This window comes from Oncorhynchus masou, chromosome 15, assembly GCF_036934945.1.
Source record: "Oncorhynchus masou masou isolate Uvic2021 chromosome 15, UVic_Omas_1.1, whole genome shotgun sequence".
In the NCBI taxonomy this organism is placed as follows: Eukaryota; Metazoa; Chordata; class Actinopteri; order Salmoniformes; family Salmonidae; genus Oncorhynchus; species Oncorhynchus masou.
This window is the reverse complement of record NC_088226.1, coordinates 48,456,230-48,463,432: the sequence shown is the minus strand read 5'-3', so window position 1 is coordinate 48,463,432 and position 7,203 is coordinate 48,456,230. Positions and strand designations below refer to the sequence as shown.

At 42.9% G+C, this 7,203-nt stretch overlaps 1 pseudogene; it reads left to right on the top strand.

The window, feature by feature from the left end:
* Window positions 1–380: 380 nt before the first annotated feature.
* LOC135556871 (uncharacterized) lies at window positions 381–4,381 on the top strand (annotated as a pseudogene).
* The last annotated feature ends 2,822 nt before the right edge of the window (window positions 4,382–7,203 follow it).

The window sequence follows — 7,203 nt, the reverse complement described above, 5'->3', positions numbered from 1 at the left end:
TAATGATTACATTGAGTCAACAGTCAACATGATCTAACAACCCAGCATAGCAACACCACAACACGAGAGGTGTTCAATACAGAGGGCCGGGGGGAGAGAGAGAGGGTGAGAGACAACAAATACACACATTACTTATTCACCTCTCACTAGAATACGCTACGTGTTTGGAACTATGGCAGTGATGTTGATACAGTATGTCTGTGTGTTCACTAGTGTGTAAAATGTAAACATACATTTCCCTTCATGGGAGAGAATAGTTTAAGTTTGAAGGATATTTTGAATTGATTTGTGTATAACTCATAAATTAGAGGAGGAAAATTCTAGAGTCAATAAAGAGTGAAAGAGATGAAAGATGTGAAAGAAAGAGATAAATAACATTAATGACGAGACCTTTCAACCCTGCCCACCCCTCTGTGCCTTACAGGACTACACTACTCACAACCAGAAGGGCCGGCAGAGAGCCAGAGAAACACAGGTGAGCTTCTCTTCACATCAGAGATCAAACACAGGTTTAAACCACTAGGTGATCTTCCTCTGTCTCAGGCAGACTGGGAGAAAGAAAATAAATCTGCATCAACCCAAACCACACAGAGTCTTTACTGTATTGGTGAAGTTGGGTTTTTGTATTATGAACACAGCATTACAGCTCTATCCCAGTTTATTACAGAGCCACAACATCTCCACAACTTGTAAGGTGGAGCTGGGACTTTGACTCAGGGTTGTGAAAGGGTTAATGTAACATGTTCATGGCAGAATTCAAGTAATCTCTGGAGTGCTGGATTATATAACAGGACCTTCATAGGGCTAATTTAATCCTAACACCTAAATACTATCTCGTTGCACAGAAAAACATTGAATGAAAATATAAACCTAACATGTAAATTGTTGGTCCCATGTTTCGTGAGCCAAAATAAAAGATCCCAGAAATGTTTCATACGTACAAAAAGCTTATTTCTCTCAAATTTGGGGCACAAATTTGTTTACATCCTTGTGAGTGAGCATTTTATCCTTTGTCAAGATCATCCACCTGACATGTGTGGCATATCAAGAAGCTGATTAAACATCCTGATCATTACACAGGTGCACCTTTTTCTGGGGACAATAGAGGCCACTCTGAAATGTGCAATTTTGTCACACAACACAATGCAACAAATGTCTCAAGTTTTGAAGGAGCGTGCAATTGAAATGCGTAGGAGTATTTCTGCCTGTAATAATGCCCTTTTGTGGGAAAAACACATTCCCCAGTGGGTCGGCCTGTCTGCCAAGTGGGTAAAACTATGCTCTTCCAGGCCTACCTGTAGGGCCTAATTAATGTATTTGAATTGACTGATTTCATTAAATGAACTGTAACTCAGCAAAATCTTTGAAATTGTTGCATGTTACATTTATATGTTTGTTTAGTATAGTTGCATAGAAGAGAAAACAGGCTGTCAGGCAGGCCTGGAATTTCGTGATCTTAGGGGCAAGGCCATTTGGTGTTCAAGAGGTGCCCAATCTCCCAGGGCACCAAGTCCAGCTGCTCGGGCACCAAAGCCATTAACCAAAATAGCCAATTAAATTGATTTGACAACCGAAATACACTAGCTATTCTGTTAAGAAAAACATAAGTGTATGTAAATGTCGGCCTATATAAATAATTAGCCTACATGTCGATGTGTAGGTGATAGCCTATGCTGACATGAGGGAGGCACCTAAACATTTTTATGGCCACACAAGGAGGCATGATCTTCAATGCCAAAGGGAAATTTGAGGCCTGCAGTCAGGTTAACTTTGCCAGTAGTACTTCTTGCCACTAATATTTTTTTTATTTTCACATACACTGGATAGTTTTTTTCACATGGTCAGCCATATTAGTATGGTGCCCCTGGAGCAAATTAGGCTTAAGTGCCTTGCTCAAGAGTACATCGACAGAGTTTTTCACCTTGTTGGCTAGGTTAATCGAACCAGTGACCTTTTGGTTACTGGCCCATCGCGCTAACTGCTACGCTACCTGCCGCCCAGTACTTCTGCTTTCAGCTTTAATTTTCTCTGCTAATTGAACTTTTTTTATGGTGGTTAAAAAACAAATGAGGATGAGTATAGAATGTTAGTTTTGATCAATCAAACACCTGATCGCAGATCACCTCTGGGAATGGCCAACCCTTCTTTGGTAGAGCTATACTCTCCTGCAGGATTTTGTTCCAACTCTACTCTAACACACCTTAATTATTCTAACCAGCTACTCAAAAGAACGTTGATTGGCTGAATCAAATCAAATCAAAATTATTGGCTGAATCAGGTGTGTTAGAGCAGGGTTAAAGCAAAAGCATGCACAGAGCACACCCAGTAGGGCAGTATTTCTCTCGGAGGAGGGTTGGCCACCCCAGCAGTAGGCCTACTGAAAGAATTTAGCAAAAGCAACATATTTTTCCAACTCAATACATAAAATGAGATAAAATGAGATAGTCTGTAGAGTTTAAACTTTCATGGTTGAACGGGAGACATCCCAAAAATCGGTCTTCTCATGAAAATGTCTGTAGGGTTCAAACTGTTTGAGCTACAAACTAATATGACCCCTCTATGGAAATATTCTCACAAACACGATGGACTTCTCCGTTTTGCTCCCCCACAAGTGTCACAGGACTAGTCTGAAGGTAACCCGCTACCGGGCTCGAAAATGCATGAAAGGGAATGGGGCATTTCAATGTCAAAGGCATACGGATAATTCCATGGTTTAATATATATTTTTTCTGAGCTTTCTTATATCTCTCAGATATAGGATGGACACTTCAAAACATACACTTCCCTTTTGATTTATTTTTGGACCAAATTCCAAAATGTTTCATCAAATTATTTTTGTATATATTTTTGTTATACCTACAGGGCCCTAAAATTCCTAAATAAAATAGCTAAATTATCCTTGGTATGACCATCATAAAACAATTCCATATGTTAGCTAAGTAGAAACAAAGCCCTGGGCCCTTAGACCCTCGCCTTACTGACTCTGATAATGAGATAATCGGACCAAGCTCCACACACACACACTGTTCAGTCCTTTGCGCCCCTCCTCAGTATCTCGAATGGCCCCTGCAGCGAGCTGATTGGAGGAAGAGGATACTAAGCGAGCGGACTGGTTAATTATTCTCGAATGGCCCCTGCAGCAAGCTGACTGGAGGAAGAGGATTCTAAGTTGGCGGACTGGTTAATTATGCTAATCCAGGGGGCAGATAACGAGACGCTTAATACCTCACTCTGAGACACACACAGAGCTCTCTGCCAGTGTGGGTACGACTGTTATCCTCTGGAGAGAGATAGTCTCTGTGAGAAAATATAAGACTTTGTCAGAGAGAAAGAGAGATAGGAATGAGTGTGTGTTTGCGTGTGTGTGTTTCAGAAAGAATCACAATTATAACTATTTCTCAGCTCATATCCCATATCTATGCTACAGCTCCATACCATAAACCCCCCCCTCCTCTGACATGTGTGTGTCTCTGTCTTCTCTGTGTTGTGACTAGGCACGTATCCATTCTGGCTCTTTTAACAGACTGATTCTAAACTAATTTTCTTTTACGATGTGCATCCCTCTGCCAACTTCTACTGGATTTATAGTCCTCTTCCTGGCTCCCTTTCTTCTCCCTGAATCATTTTCTCTGTTGTTCAATGCAGCATTTTACTGAATCCACAGAGCTGATAACACCACCGTTTGTGTGTGTGTGTTTGTGTTCATGTGTGTGCGAGCATTAGTGTGTGTGCAATTGTGTGTGCAAGCATGCATGTGTTGTCCGACTGACTCTCTCTCTCTCTTTCTCGCTCTCAATCTTTCGCCCGCTGTCTTTCTCTGTCTCTCCCCCCTTTCTCTCTCTTCCCCCCACTCTCTCTCAGGTCAGTGAAGGCTGTTTGCGGGGGAATGTCTGTTCCACTGCAGGCTCGCATCCGTTACTTCCTCTGCAGCTCAGTCTTTAGACACACAGAGACATGGGGCAGAGAGCTCAGCAGAGCCGCTCTGCCTGCCAGACCTCAAACTGCAGCCTGCAGCTGCACTGACCAGCACTGGGCTGGGGGAGGGATGGAGGGAGAGGAGAGCCGAATGGGAGAGTGAAGATGTGAGGAGGAGAGAGGGGAGAGCAGTGCACAAGAAAGAGAGGGAGGAAACGAATGGGAGGACAGACAGAGAGAATTATTATCCTCCCCTCCTCCTCCTCTTCTTCCTGCCCCCTCTGACTCCCTCGCTTCCGATGGATAGTCCAGGATGCTCCACCTCCTTCCGGATTTCAACCAACCACTGGCTGAGGCTCGTAAAGCTCGCTACATCCATCACCGAGGTCTATCCCCCTGCGAGAGGGAGCTGTCAATCACTGACATATTCACCAGAGGCAATATGGGTTCCAACCACAGATTCTGAAAGCAACCCTGTTAGACTTAAAAACATTCCTGTGAGTGTAACCTACTGACTAGGTTTGATTTAACCTAAGACCTTTGCACACCACAGGAATGTGTCGAGGGGTTCCCAAAGTTTTCTGCACATGACCCCAAATTTACACTAGAAAATGCATGGGACCCCACTTTGGAAAATAATAGGTCTAACAGTTAACACTATGTGTTTACATTCACTAAATGTTAGGTCCCACAGGCTGTCCCAACATGATAATGACATGAAAGCACATTTGTGTAAAAGGCCCTTAGTTGACACTGTACACAATTTGAAGAGAAAGAGTTCTACATTTCTTTGATAAGATTACAGATTTTCTCAGGGGACCCTATTTCAATTTCAGGGGACCCCACCCCAAGTTTGGGAAACACTGTGTTAGCCAATTAAGCAAAAACCTTAATATTTGCTCGGGGAGCTATAGCAAGTCTTCAGTTCTCAGGCAGTTCTCACTTCCGTTACATTATGGACACCTCTATAAACATTAGATCAGTGGAGCCTGCTGATGGGAGAATGGCTCATAATAATGGCCGGAACAGAGCAAATGGAATGGCATCAAACACCTGGAAACTGTTTGTTTGATACATTCGATACCATTCCACCTATTCCGCTCCAGTCATTATCACGAGCCCATTCTCCCCAATTAAGGTGCCACTAACCACCTGTGCATTAGATCCATTCCAACCTACTATGTCCTGACAACGTGAAGCCATACTCAACAAGGCCTTGGTCTGTCATACACCTGTTTTGTGCCAAACTGACAGTGCATCTTGTTCAATGTGCCATATTTCTATCCATGAATGTACCATTTGAGCAGGGCTAGTTTACCACATTTGGGGCCTCGTGCACTGACCTACATCAGCTAACTTATTGCATTTCAACACATTTGGCTATGGAGCAGAGAGAGAATGTGCAGTTTTATAATGCTATTCTACACATTTCATCATGAGGCTAAGGGAAAATGTTGCAGTTTAAAGCAAATTTCCAGTAATTCTACACTTTTTGCCATCTCATGCTTTTGTTCACATTTGGCCATAGGGCTGAGAGAACATTTGACAGTTTTACAGTTTTAAAGCTAGGGGGCTGGTACTCCCTGGAAGTCAGGGGAGGCACTTACCCTGTGTGCCAGTTTGATAATCCATCCCTGCATTTCAAATCAAATTTTATTTGTGACATGCGCCGAATACAACAGACGTAGACTTTAATGTGGAATGCTTACTTACAAGCCCTTAAACAACAGTGCAGTTGAAGAAGAAAATATTTACCAAGTAGACTAAAATAAAAAGTAATAAAAAAGTAACACAATATGAATAACAACAAGGAGGCTATATACAGGGGGCACCGGTACCGAGTCAGTGTCCTGGGGTACAGGCTAGTTGAGGCAATCTGTACATGTAGGTGGGGGCAAAGTGACTATGCATAGGTAACAAACAAACAGCGAGTGTATAAAAGGGAGGGGGGGTCAATGTATATTGATTTTATGGATTTTTCAGCAGTCTTGTGGCTTGGGGGTAGAAGCTGTTGAGGAGCCTTTTGGTCCTAGACTTGGTGCTCCGGTACTGCTTGCCGTGCAGTACCAGAGAAAACAGTCTATATACATGGGTGACTGGAGTCTCTGACAATTTTATGGGCTTTCCTCTGACACCGCCTATTATATAGGTCCTGGATGGCAGGAAGCTTGGCCCCAGTGATGTATTGGGGGCACTACCCTCTAGCGCCTTACGGTCAGATGCCGAGCAATTGCCATACCATGTGGTGATGCAACCAGTCAGGATGCTCTCGATGGTGCAGCTGTAGAATCTTTTTGAGAATCTGGGGACCCATGCTTAATCTTTTCAGTCTCCTGAGGGGGAGAAAGGTTTTGTCATGCCCTCTTCACAACTGTCTTGGTATGTTTGGACCATGATAGTTTGTTGGTGATGTGGACACCAAGGAACTTGAAACTCTCAACCCGCTCCTCTACGTCAATGTTAATGGGGGCCTGTTCGGCCCGCCTTTTCCTGTTGTCCACGATCAGCTCCTTTGTCTTGCTCACATTGAGCTAGAGGTTGTTGTCCTGGCACCACACTGCCAGTTCTCTGACCTCCCATTTGAGACCGGCTCAATGTAAAGGTCCATAATATATTTTGTGCTAAATCATGTATCTGATTGAAATTCTCAATGCATGTAAAGTATAATGTATAAAACCATTGGCTCATGAATCAATGATTAATTGTAATAAAACAGAGGCCAAGAGATAAAGGTTGCATCAGTGCCTCAGGCAAGAGTGTGTGAGGAGAACGTCCCCTGGTGACTACTTTAGATATTGCTTAACATTTGCGTTCCAATCATTGACCATAAATATGTATGAGAATATGTAGGCCTATTTAGTATCGCAATGTTAGGATGTTTTTATAATTTACTTTTTTAACTAGTGAAGGGAAAGGGGGATACCTAGTCAGTTGTACAACTGAATGCCTTCAACTGAAATGTGTCTTCTGTATTTAACCCAACCCCTCTGAATCAGAGAGGTGTGGGGGCTGCCTTAACCAACATCCACATCTTAGGCGCATCGGGAACAGTGGGTTAACTGCCTTGCTCAGGGGCAAAATTACAGATTTTGACTTTGTCAGCTTGGGGATTCGATCCAGGAACCTTTCGGTTACTGTCCCAATGCTCTTACCACTAGAACAAATTCTTATTTACAATGATGGCCTACCGATAATAAAATAAAATATGTTCTGTGGTATTATTAATAAACTATGAAATCTATTGGCTCAAGCCATGCGCAGCTAAGGATGTATGCTTTGTCAGTGTGT